The sequence below is a fragment of the Pyrus communis genome, chromosome 7, assembly GCF_041283825.1.
Source record: "Pyrus communis isolate YQ-2024b chromosome 7, ASM4128382v1, whole genome shotgun sequence".
Classification (NCBI taxonomy): Eukaryota; Viridiplantae; Streptophyta; class Magnoliopsida; order Rosales; family Rosaceae; genus Pyrus; species Pyrus communis.
In genome coordinates, this window is record NC_142571.1 from 3,637,932 (window position 1) to 3,649,566 (window position 11,635).

Genomic DNA, 11,635 nt, shown 5'->3' on the forward strand with positions numbered 1-11,635 from the left:
CTCACTTGCGAGTCTTATCACTAAGTCTATGGGGAGATCAAAATCTTCTATGCACAAAATGGGTATAGTTTTTGTCTCTAATCATTGTTTGACATATATTAAATTTATAAAAACAAAGTTAAGAAAAATTAAATTTATAAACAAATATCAGTTAATAATTAAAGCCATAGAGGCCACACTCACCCTAGAGATAGAAAATTTGATCACGTTATGGAGATGTCAATGGTTTGTAAAAGGGGTATATATCTATACTCCAATTTTTACTTTTTACATATTCCTTATTAATTTCTATTTTTTGATATTTTTCAATTTATTTGATCTGACGGCTTAAAATTAAGAAAATATGTGAGAAGTAAAAAAAAAAAAAATGAATAGCACATCCTGTTGTAAAATGAGGGAACTTCAACTCGATTCCAAGCAGGCAACAAAACATTGTCTTTCATCAAAATCCCTTCTTCTGGTTGTACACCCATCCTTTTCAATTGATTACTGATTTCTTATTTTGCATCCTGTCCATATTAAAATGAATAAAAATGAATTAAATTAGTATCACACGTCATATGAAGGTAAATATGTGTTCACGCTCAGAAGGATAATTACAACAAACAACGTAATATGCGTCAATCTCAAACAACAAACATATCATTAAAAATAAATAGCAAGATCATACATCTATGAATCATGATTTTTAGAGTTTACTACCTTCTTTGTCAGATGACTCCAATTTCTATTAATTTTGAGCCACATAGATATTATGATGGATGAAAAAAAAATGAACGCCAAAAAACAACAATGTTCTGAGACTTTTGAAACACCCAATTTTAAACATGAAAATTTGAAAGATACGAGAAAATATGTCCGCGCGTTGCTGCGGGACTTGAATAAATTTGTCGCAACAGGCATGAATAGTTTCCACACAAAGCAACTAAAAAGACACAACACCTAAGAATCAATGAACAATTGGGACATCTTACTCATGTGAGTCTCAATCCCTATTTCAAATCCCTAGTGAACAAAAGTCCTATTTCTTCTTCAAATTGAATCGACATCATTGATCAAGCAATTAAACATTCCTACTAACAAATAATTGACCCAAGAGTTGAGCAGATATATAGGGATTGGAAAAAGGGGACGCAATTAAACTATATAATTTAACAAAAGTAAAGGTCAATAGAGCTCTTCGAATTAAACTATATACCTAATTTACCAGAAAACTTCGTAAAATTAACAGTTTACCCGATATAAGCACTTAATTTTCCTATTTAAAACAGTTTACCCATTCTTGATAAGTAAAAGATAGCTTAAGCTTAATTTATTAACAGCTTAATGCAATTCAAAAGTATTTTCTGTTGTGGCGAGAAGGAGAAGCTACAGCTAACCCGCCTTGACTTTTTACTTTTTCCATATGCATATGTACAGTTTACCTGCACCCTCATACCATGTGTCTTGAGCTGTTATCTATCCTCCACTTATAGCATTTTCGCTCTTCTGCACGGGAATCTCGACAGCAAACGATTTCATCTGTTATCGGTTAATGGAGATGTCTTCTGCATAACTGTACTACAAAGAGGGAGAGAAACAGTATGATGAAAACACATTATACTCAAAATCATCACTAAAGATATTTTTAAACAGATCAAAATCCATTCATATGAATAGTTTCCATACAAAGCAACTAAAAAAATGTAGTACCTAAGAACCAGTGAAGTCAAACTTTGCTTGCTATATATATATATGGATAGCTATAAGAAACATTCATTTGTAGATCGTACTGTGTCATCAATATCACAGTTTCAAGTAATCAGCCCACTACATGGAAGAAAAACACAGAAAACGGAAAGTAGAAAAGTAGAATACATAATACTTGAGCTCTGGCAAGAATAGTAAGTTTCTGAAAAAATTGCTAAACCGTCTTACAAATTCAATCATTAAACATTATACTTAACCTAAGACAAAGTATATAGTTTGTTTACAAAGCAAAACGAAGTGCTGCTATAATCTGCAACAGATATGAATCATTTCCACATAAAGATACTCAAATTTGATGGCACATTGAATAACCAGCAAGCAAAGCAATATATGCCATGTGCTAACACGAAACTAAAACAAAAGGAGGATTAAATCAGATCAACCAAATAAAGAATCTATTAATGGTTATTTTTAACCTAACTATTAAAAGGAGCTTTATAACACCACAATCAATATATTTGAACCCAACCAAAAAGAAACTAATTGCATGTCATAAGTTTATAAACACGCATAAAATATATAACCTTTCATAACTACTCAAAAGCTCATACTCAAAAGTAATGAATTTCGCAGTACATATTTCAATTACAAACCGCAAATAAAGTGGAATTCAAATTGATAAACTGGCAAAGGAAAATGCATTAACATTTTCATGTTATCTGCCTTGATGACAATGTTCATGAGTATTGAGATTTTATAGAAATAGATAATGAAATGGGTGAGAAAATAACAAAGAATGTTCATCCTTTTTCAATCAGGAGCAATCCAAAACAGAACTAAAAAGAACCCATCTTTCAATTTTAGCTCTTTGACACCATTGAAAAAACATTACAATAAAATTTTGTATATCGTTACTTATCATTCTTCAGAAGCATTTTTATGATTTCTAGGCATATTTAAAAAAAAAGAAGGTAGAAATATGAATCCAAACAACCTCCAATGGATACGCTAATAGGATCGTTAGCCAACCACTAAATACTTCCAAAGATTATAAAAAAGTGGTGTCTCTGTTACATGCATCTCCGAGACCCCCCCCCCCCAACGGCAGGCGAGAAAAGGGAAGGCAAAAATCAAAATTTGCCTCTGCCTTGCGTTACTGAAAGTTTAAACTAAAATATTGTCTTAATTTGAAATCCGTCAGGGGCTATAGCTATCCCCTAAACTACCATGTTACCCAAAATTCTTTTATCAGCAACGTAGAAAAGCATTAAACCACCCCCATTCCAATAAATCTCACACAAAACCCAAGAAAGAACAATGCAAAGAATAGTAGAAAAATATTGAAAGACATGATTTGCCTGAACGTTCACAATGAAGAAGAATTCTCACCAATCATGCGCCGCATATTTCTACATAACAAAAAAATTGCAAAAAATATGAGTCACGTTTTAAGCACCATTTCTAATAACTATTCAATAAAGGATCAAACAACATATAACAATTTGAGAAAAAAAGGGAACTAAATTTAAGTTGAGTAGGGTAAATAATTGAAGTGACCTTGAGACATTTAAGGTAAGATTTTTGTGTAGTGTTGAGCCATATAGCAGGAACAATTGATATGCAACACATTTAGCCCATGCGTTGTTGCGGGAATGTCAAATGGATCATAAATATTGTAAGTGTTAAAATAAGGGAAACTTCTGAACAAACTATCAGTTGACATGAAAGTTCCTTATAGGAAGGAATTGTTATGATGCGGCTACTATTGAGATGATTGTGAAACTGATCATGTTCAACTGGCTATATTTAAGCATTGATAAAATGAGGATTACATCTATGATTGCCATGTCAATTTTTATTATGATTTTTCTCATAACCTTAAAATAGGGCCAAGAATTTCGACTCACCATCCCCCTTTAGCACAGAGCAACTCGCTTCCTTTGTTAACATACCAAAATAACACGCTCCTATTGAGGAATGACTCTAATGCCACACAACTGAAACATTACAAAGACAATTATAGAAAAATCCATTAATCCCTAGCTTTCATTTATCCAAAAGCATTTCGCATATTCATCATCTCTCTGATCATGAAAAATTTAAATTACTAATAATCACTCAAATCATATTACAATATATCACAAACTATGCCATCTGATAATCGATAAATTTAAAATGAAAACCATAATCTGAAATGTCCTAATTTTCACAAACACTTTCACAAAAGCCAAACAAAAAAAAAAAAAACAAAAGGAGATGAATGAGAAATGAGAATCGAGTAATTACCATGTCCGGATTTGGATGAGGAAGGAAGAGAAGGCCATGATCGGCGCTCAGTCTTCCTCTTCTTGTAATTTATGTTCCCCTTTCAAATTTCAAAAACAAAAAAACCACCCATACTTGATTCCCATAAAATAAAAATAAAAATAAATAAATAAATAAAACTGGTATAAAAATTTCATGACACCTATAAAAATCCACCGTGCATAGTTCTTTTAATTCTATCACAGAAACTTCATTTTAAACTAACCTTTACACAATCCTAATCATTTGTGAATTACCATATTCTTATCATTATTTCAATGTCTTCTTATATATAGGGTGAGCTCAGACCAGTCACTAAAGTTGCTAATGTATTAGGCATGACTTACAATATTCTTCAGTGTCATCCCCATTCCATTTCTTCCCAAAACCCAGGTATTCGGTGCCAGAACTCCATCTTCTCAGTTGTTGCATATCTTCTTGCAAATAAGTCATTGACTTCTCACACCTAGAGACCAAGCCATCACGCTGCAAACGCGAGCATCTCTGATCAGCATCAAAGGGGGTTGGCTTGGAAAATGATAACTGAGCATCATTCAAGGGATTATTCTGTAGCGATGTGCCTACTCTGGATGATGCCAAAGTGGCCCCTTGAATAGGTAATGAAGGTAGTCATCCATCGAGCCCTTGGACAGGTGCATTGTACTGCATGAACATGAGAAATGCAAAAAAAATAAGAATTATAAAAAATAAAGTGAATCAAACCCATGGATCTTATTGGAATTACTTTCATAAAAGCTTAAGCATTTTGGAAAGAACATTTTCATTTAAAAATAAATTTTAATGTCTTTCTATTCAAGTATGTTGGCCCAAAATTAAAAGTGATAGATGCTTTCAAACAGTTTACTTTGTACCCATCATTAACATTACAATTTTTTAGAAGTAATGTAGACGGATTTGTTTAGTTGCATCAGGCTCTTCAGTTTCCAACTGACATGCCAATTTATGATCCACTGCCCTTTCTTTTCAGACAATAAATCTAAAACATTGATATAACCAAATGTATCCGATAATAGAAAACTACGTAAATTTCCTAGGAGAGTTCATGAACAGAAGAACCGACAAAGTATTGAGTTGATCATGGCTTTTATACCTAACCCAGTGAACAGCTGCTGGAAGAAGTATCTCAGGAATAAGCAATATTATAATGGATTGCTCGGAAGCGCATATTCTTCAAATTCCTCATCGCAAGGACAGTAGCAAAGAGCACCCATCTCTACATTTCCACCAATATATACAAAAAAGTCAAAATTTGAGTTTCTGAAGACAAATCACACTTAAAACGGGCTCACCATCTCTTATTACTTATTCACAGTGTATAGTAAGATCCAGTATCACATTCATACACAATAGTATCTAGTACTAAAGCTCTTTCAAGTTTCACTCCAAAACCTCAAGTTACAGCTATAGATTATAATGACATTCATACACGATAATATTTAGTACTAAAGCTTTTTCAAGTTTCACTCCAAAACTCAAGTTACAGCTTTGTATTATAATGTTTCCCCTAGACAATGATCATTCACATTCAACAAAAGCATTCCAGCTGCTTCATTGATAAAGATTCATCAGCTATTTAACTCTACAAATAAGATAAACATAGAAAATTTAAAAAGAAACAGACATAACCACATAAACAGGCACGGCAACATATATTTTAAAACAAACAAAACCAAGTCACAAACACGCTTGATTTTTCATCCAGCGATCAAAATCAAACCACATCTATAAACCATGAAATAGTACATATGGAAATCAAATGTGATCGTCATCTAAAACTTGATAAATTAATTGTCAACATAAAAAATTACCTCACATCTTCACTTCTCTTCTGCTTTGGCATCAGCAGGTTGACTTCTAGGTTAACGAAGTCCTGAAAACAAAATAACGAAAAACGTTTACCGGTCCAACATTTCAACATGTGGTTTTGGTAAGTATGACATTTCAACATAAACGTGATATAGAAGACAGATATCCACATGTCATTTCGTTTGTTCAAAACCAACAAAAAGGCCAAATATAAGAGAATTGAACCAATTTAAAACAGTAAATCAGTCTCCCAATAAAGGAGAACATAAGCATGATATACAAAGATCGAAAGGCACTTTTAATTTGGTTTCCTCAAAAGCAATGAAAATAATGCTAAATCAAATTGAATTGAACAAAGTGGAAACGGGATAAATGAAGATTTGAAATTGCTTACATCTCTATCATATCCCGCATTTCCCTTACAAAATAAACAATTATGAATAGAGTACATGAAAATCAGCACAGCAAAAAAAAACCCTATTGTTTATTATGCTGAACAATTACGAATACAGAAAACCATATAAAACAGTTCCTAATTACAGACTTAATACATACAATGGCCTTAAAAAAAAAAGGCAAAATCTAATCAATTTCATCCAAATTCAATATTATACATCAAAGACACAATCTTTCGATATCCTAAACCAAAATTATCATACAAAAACCATAAATTTTCCGAATTCGCAAGCAGCAAGTCAATATCTCTCAATTCCTAAACAAATTCTCATAATTCTAGAATCCAAATTGTAATCTTCGATAATTTTTTAAAGAAAATCAAGAAATTATACCTTCCATCGACTAACGTACCACTCCTCCTTCTCCACAAAGAAAGCACTGAACTTTTCCAATTTGTTCTCCAGCAACTTCACGAAATTGGTGACGTCCTTGGAAACCTCACCAGCTTCACTGACTTTGCATACTAAATCTCTGTCGTCGGCCAATATGGGCTGTTTAGTAGAGATTTGCCTTCGTCTCTAGGATAGATCAGCGTCAACTGCTTCTTCAAGTCCTTGTACGACAGATGAAGAATGGGTTAGAGATTAGTTTGATTAAGAATTAACTCACCTATTATTGATTAAGAATTAATCCCAACCATGCCAGCTCTCCACTCTCAATTCACTTATTATTGATTAAGAATTAACTCCTAAAATTAATTAACAAAACCCATTACTCAAAAATCCAAACTTTATAAGGAAAAAAAAGTAAATACTAGTAAAGCTTAATCAAAAAATGAATAGGAAATTGACACTGAGAAGAAACATAGTAGGGAGCACCTTATCGTCTTCAAAACCACCTTATTCGGTTTTTCCTTGTTGATGATCTTGTCAAATCTACGAAAAAAAAAAAAAAAAAACAAATTCAATTAATCAAACAGCTTACATTATTTCTGAATAAAAAAGTGATGGAAAATACACGGTTGGCCGAACATGCCGTCTTTGAAAGCAGAAGAATTTGAGATTCAATTTGGGTGGAAATGGGCACTGCTGGAAGGGAAAATAACACTAATAAAAACCAAAACTATTCCAACTAAACCTATACCCCAACCAAGCACAACCAAATGCACACTAATCACATTTGTAACTATAGAAATAGGGAACCAAACAGATATAACAAATGTAATATCATTGGTTCAAAAATATTAAAGGAGCCATAGGTCGTAGTGTATCATGCAAAAGTGCTACTACTCTGAATTTCCAACATTCTCAACAGATCTCTAACTTTCCATATGTATTTAAATTGAAACTAAGAGATCATTTTTCCGCACACTGATTATTTGAGATTCGCTACAAAAATGAATCCATAACTTACTTACGTTTCAAAATGCACTCTAACATCCATTAATCTAAACATAATTTCTTGAGCAAAGCAAACAATTCAATCTCATTCCTCCATAAATGTCCTTGTTTTATTACTTCATGGGGTTAATTTCTTCCAAAAGATTCACAGCCAATGGTTTCCAACATTAAAATATAACAACATGTTGAACACATTAAACAAACAGTTTTTCCAATTACTAAATAGTTTTATTAAACGGGAAATAAGGTTATTTTCTTGTCACAGAAATAGCATTTACAATGTATCAAAGCAAGTGGTGGTTACTAAAATGAATATGTTAGCATACTCTTATAGCATAAAATCTAATAACCTAAATGATAGTGTTTCAATTGATATCAACAATTAGAAACAACACAATTGCAAACATAAAGTTAGGTGATTTCATGGTTAAAAACCATGTAAACCACCTAGACATAAAGAAATAAAAAATAAATGAAAATTAAGGACTGACTTGAGCTTGGAGTCCACATAATGCTTTTAAGAGTAGCAAATGTTCTTTTGGACTGAGTTCTGTTGGAGAGAGTTCCTTATAATAAGATATCTCCTCTCTGCACAAACAGCAAAATGGCAAAAATGGTTAGTCTGTCTAAAGAATGAAACCATATTAAATACAGTGAATGGCGCTAAGATGAATAAAACTGAAACAAACACCCATAATTTATAATTAAGCTAAGCAAATCACAGCAAGCACAACACAATGACAACAATATGAACTTTCAAATAACATAACATCTATCAACTACTCTGCACAGGATTTTCAAAAATGGATAACTAACCTGTAATTTAGAAACTTATGTCGTTCACTCGCTTACTGATTAAGTGTCTTAAGTTTGGGAAGAGTATTCCATGAGCTGCAAAACACAGTGAAACAAAGATCAAACAAAGACAAAAAGAAGTAGTTGAATGAATCATAATTTTGCCAAATTGTATGGCCATATGGTACAATGGGGGATCGTGACAAGCCATGGATATTTATGTTGACCTCAAACCTCACAAATCATATATAATTCCTTAATAACCATATGTAATTTATCAACAAACAAACAGCTAAAAGCCAGCCCTGCAACTAATTATCTCACAAATAATGATTGTGTGCATATCTAAGATAAAACTGAACCAGATTCAAAGAATTATTCGGAGAGTTCTTTCATAGCTTTCATATGGTCATCAATTAAGTTTTGCAGAATTTATGTCTCATACTTCTTAGCAATGAAAGAAACACAAATAGCACTCATACTCAGAACAAAAAATAATCTTTAATTTCTTCTAATAATGTTCTTGAGGGAGAGAATGAAACTGGAAATTTATATTTTGGAGATTTTAGTGCACACATACATACCAACATGTGCAAGGAAAGCAGTCTGAATTTGAATTGCAGCTATATCCTCAATTGGCAATCCAAGAATAAAACAGAAATCTATTCCTTATCGAGAACTACAGGGCTTGACTAAGAACATGCAACCATAATTGATGTTCTAGATTCTTATATTGAAAATTTTAAAGGACCAAAAGTGCATTACTCTCTCGGCTAGACTGTGGTTATATGTAGCTTGTACCCTTCTTGCCCTGACATGGATATAGTCTTGCTTGGGTGGCTCGGAAGGTTTAGAGCTTTCTTCAGCTGGCTTGTTGTCACCAGCAGCTGAACTTTCTTCAACTTCAGCCTTCAAACTGCCATTTTCATTACTGGATCCTGCTAATTTCACCCGTTTTCCACCTGAATCTTTCTGTTCGTGAACAAACAGGGTAAAGAAAACAATAAACAACGATACAAAAAATTCAAGACCAATCAAACAACATACAAACAGACATCAATAACTGAAAATCATGCAGCTTAACTCGCTTAACGACACACATCACGCCATTTTCAGATGCATTAACATTAAAAATCAAGTCTTTACATATAGCTAAGACAGTAGAATCGCAACTTCAGAATTTCCTAATAGGACATGGATTCTATAACATTAGATAAAATTATCTATACTACACATATGCAGATCAATTCCAGATAAATTAAGATCAAATCAAGGTATGGAATATATCAATTTAGGGTTGGAAAATCACCTTGAAATTTCAGTGGACATAGAGTGAGCGAGAAAGCCGAGAGACAAAGACAGTGAGAGAGATGGGAGAGAGAGAAATGGTTTGAGAGATGCAGAGTCTTAGAGCCGGCTTCCCTCAACCTCTTGCGTTGTCCCCATCACCTCGATCCAATCGAATCATAGAGGCTCGATCCGATCGAAACGAAGCACAGCCTCTCTCCCCTTTGAAATCTGAAATCCCCACCCAAAAAACCACGCATGGGCCTCCATGACGCAAACGATGGAGTAAGACGACATAGGTGAGGGAAGGCAGACGGCGGTGAGAAGAGGATAGGATGGACGCGAGACCGTCTGTGTCATTCTCGTCGGGTCTGTGAGACGGAAGAGGCAAGGAGGGTTTGAGAAGGAAACGAAAAAGACCGCCTTTACCATCGTTCTTCCTTCCCACGATCATCAACACGTATGCATCAAGATTAACGGCAGAGAGGGCCAGTGGTAGTCTTGTAAATAAACTGAAATGTCTTACAAAACACTGTTCATTTCTACAGTGCAATTTTGCCAGCTTCTTTAGACTAAAGTAATTTCTCACATAAACAATTCTATTAAAGAAAACTTAAAAGGCCTCACTATTAACATAAATGATCTGGGAGGGAAGAAACATTCGGGAAGAGGGAGAGAAAGAGTTTAGAGATGTGGTTTTGTGGCATTTGGTATGTGGAGTGGGACGGAACAAGTTCATTTCATGTTTAATGCGACAGAAAACATGAGACGCGCCTATCTTGAAATGAATTTTAGTCTAATTGTTATACCACACTCCCTCGTAAAAAGAACTTATTCCACTCCATGGAACGGACTTATTCCACCCCATGGAACACAAAAATGCCCCTTCCGTTTTTTAATAATTCTACCCCAAATCATAAAAACAAACCATAATCTTGTGTCTTTCTTCTCTCCTCGTAGCCTCTCTCCTCCTCGTTGTCTTCTCGGCGGCGAGGCTCCATTCTCTGCTTCGTTCACTGCCTCTCTCTTCTCTCGTCGCAGCATCTCAACATCTCCCCGCTTTGATTTAATCGTCAGTTTTTCTGAATTGGTTGTGATTTTCCTCATTCAATTGACCATGGTTTTTTTGTGTAGAAGTGGAAAACCCTTGAAATTTATGGGTTCTCACACCCACACTGTTTGGGGTTAAGGGTGTAATTTACAGGTATACATCCGTTTCTGTGTTCATGTTTATGCAACTATCGGCTGAGAAAATTAATCGTTTCTTAATTGTTCCTTCTCAGAAGCTTAAGGGAATATGGCTGCTGCGATGAATGTGAAATAATTACCCATAAATACATTATTACCCAGAAGAACCTAATGAACTTCTTCATTCCCAACAAATATTAATATTCTTTAAGTGTGTCAATGTCACAAATATATCATAAAATAAGCAAGGGTATGTTGGCCTTTTAATTTTTTTTCTTTATATTCCGCCCTGAGTTATCAAACTCGAAACAAAACAATTGACTCATTTCAACATGCATGTACTAAACGTATCTCCGAACCTCTACTCCAGTCTATTATGTTCCATCTACGCATCAATCGCTATCTTAATTCTTTTTAAATTTGAAATTTTATTTTTTAATCTTATTTATTTTCTATGATTTTAAATGCCCATAAACTAACTGAATAGTGGAGCAAAAGTAGAGAGATTTCACTTTAAAAGGAAATTGTAGTAATGTTATCTCAATTTTTAACACAATTGAACCAATAATCCTTCAACTAAAAATTTGTAATTATTGATTTCTTTACTTAACAAAACGTGCAACTATGAGCATTTTCAACAACTCTGTCAGAACTTTCGGCAAAATGAGACTAAATCAACATGCAAATATAGAAAATCAAATGAGAAAAATTGTAATCATGATCCATCAACTTTAACTCAATTGTAGCAA

The 11,635-nt window shown here is 33.7% G+C and overlaps 1 long non-coding RNA gene across 10 annotated transcripts; it reads right to left on the bottom strand.

The window, feature by feature from the left end:
• Positions 1 to 1,729: 1,729 nt before the first annotated feature.
• Positions 1,730 to 10,242, bottom strand: LOC137714946 (uncharacterized). 10 transcript variants are annotated; one of them, XR_015963884.1, is made up of 12 exons: positions 9,721 to 10,242; positions 9,177 to 9,383; positions 8,433 to 8,507; positions 8,108 to 8,204; positions 7,095 to 7,151; positions 6,609 to 6,829; positions 5,823 to 5,884; positions 5,105 to 5,227; positions 4,341 to 4,656; positions 3,976 to 4,054; positions 3,048 to 3,098; positions 1,730 to 1,771 (listed from the first exon to the last, which is right to left on the bottom strand). It is a non-coding gene; the product is annotated as an uncharacterized LOC137714946 (long non-coding RNA). The 10 variants fall into 10 exon arrangements; XR_015963887.1 differs by lacking the exons at positions 1,730 to 1,771; positions 3,048 to 3,098 and adding an exon at positions 3,117 to 3,686 and having other exon boundaries at positions 4,341 to 4,479; positions 4,579 to 4,656; XR_015963882.1 differs by lacking the exons at positions 1,730 to 1,771; positions 3,048 to 3,098 and adding exons at positions 3,118 to 3,686; positions 7,234 to 7,301.
• Between the last annotated feature and the right edge of the window lie 1,393 nt (positions 10,243 to 11,635).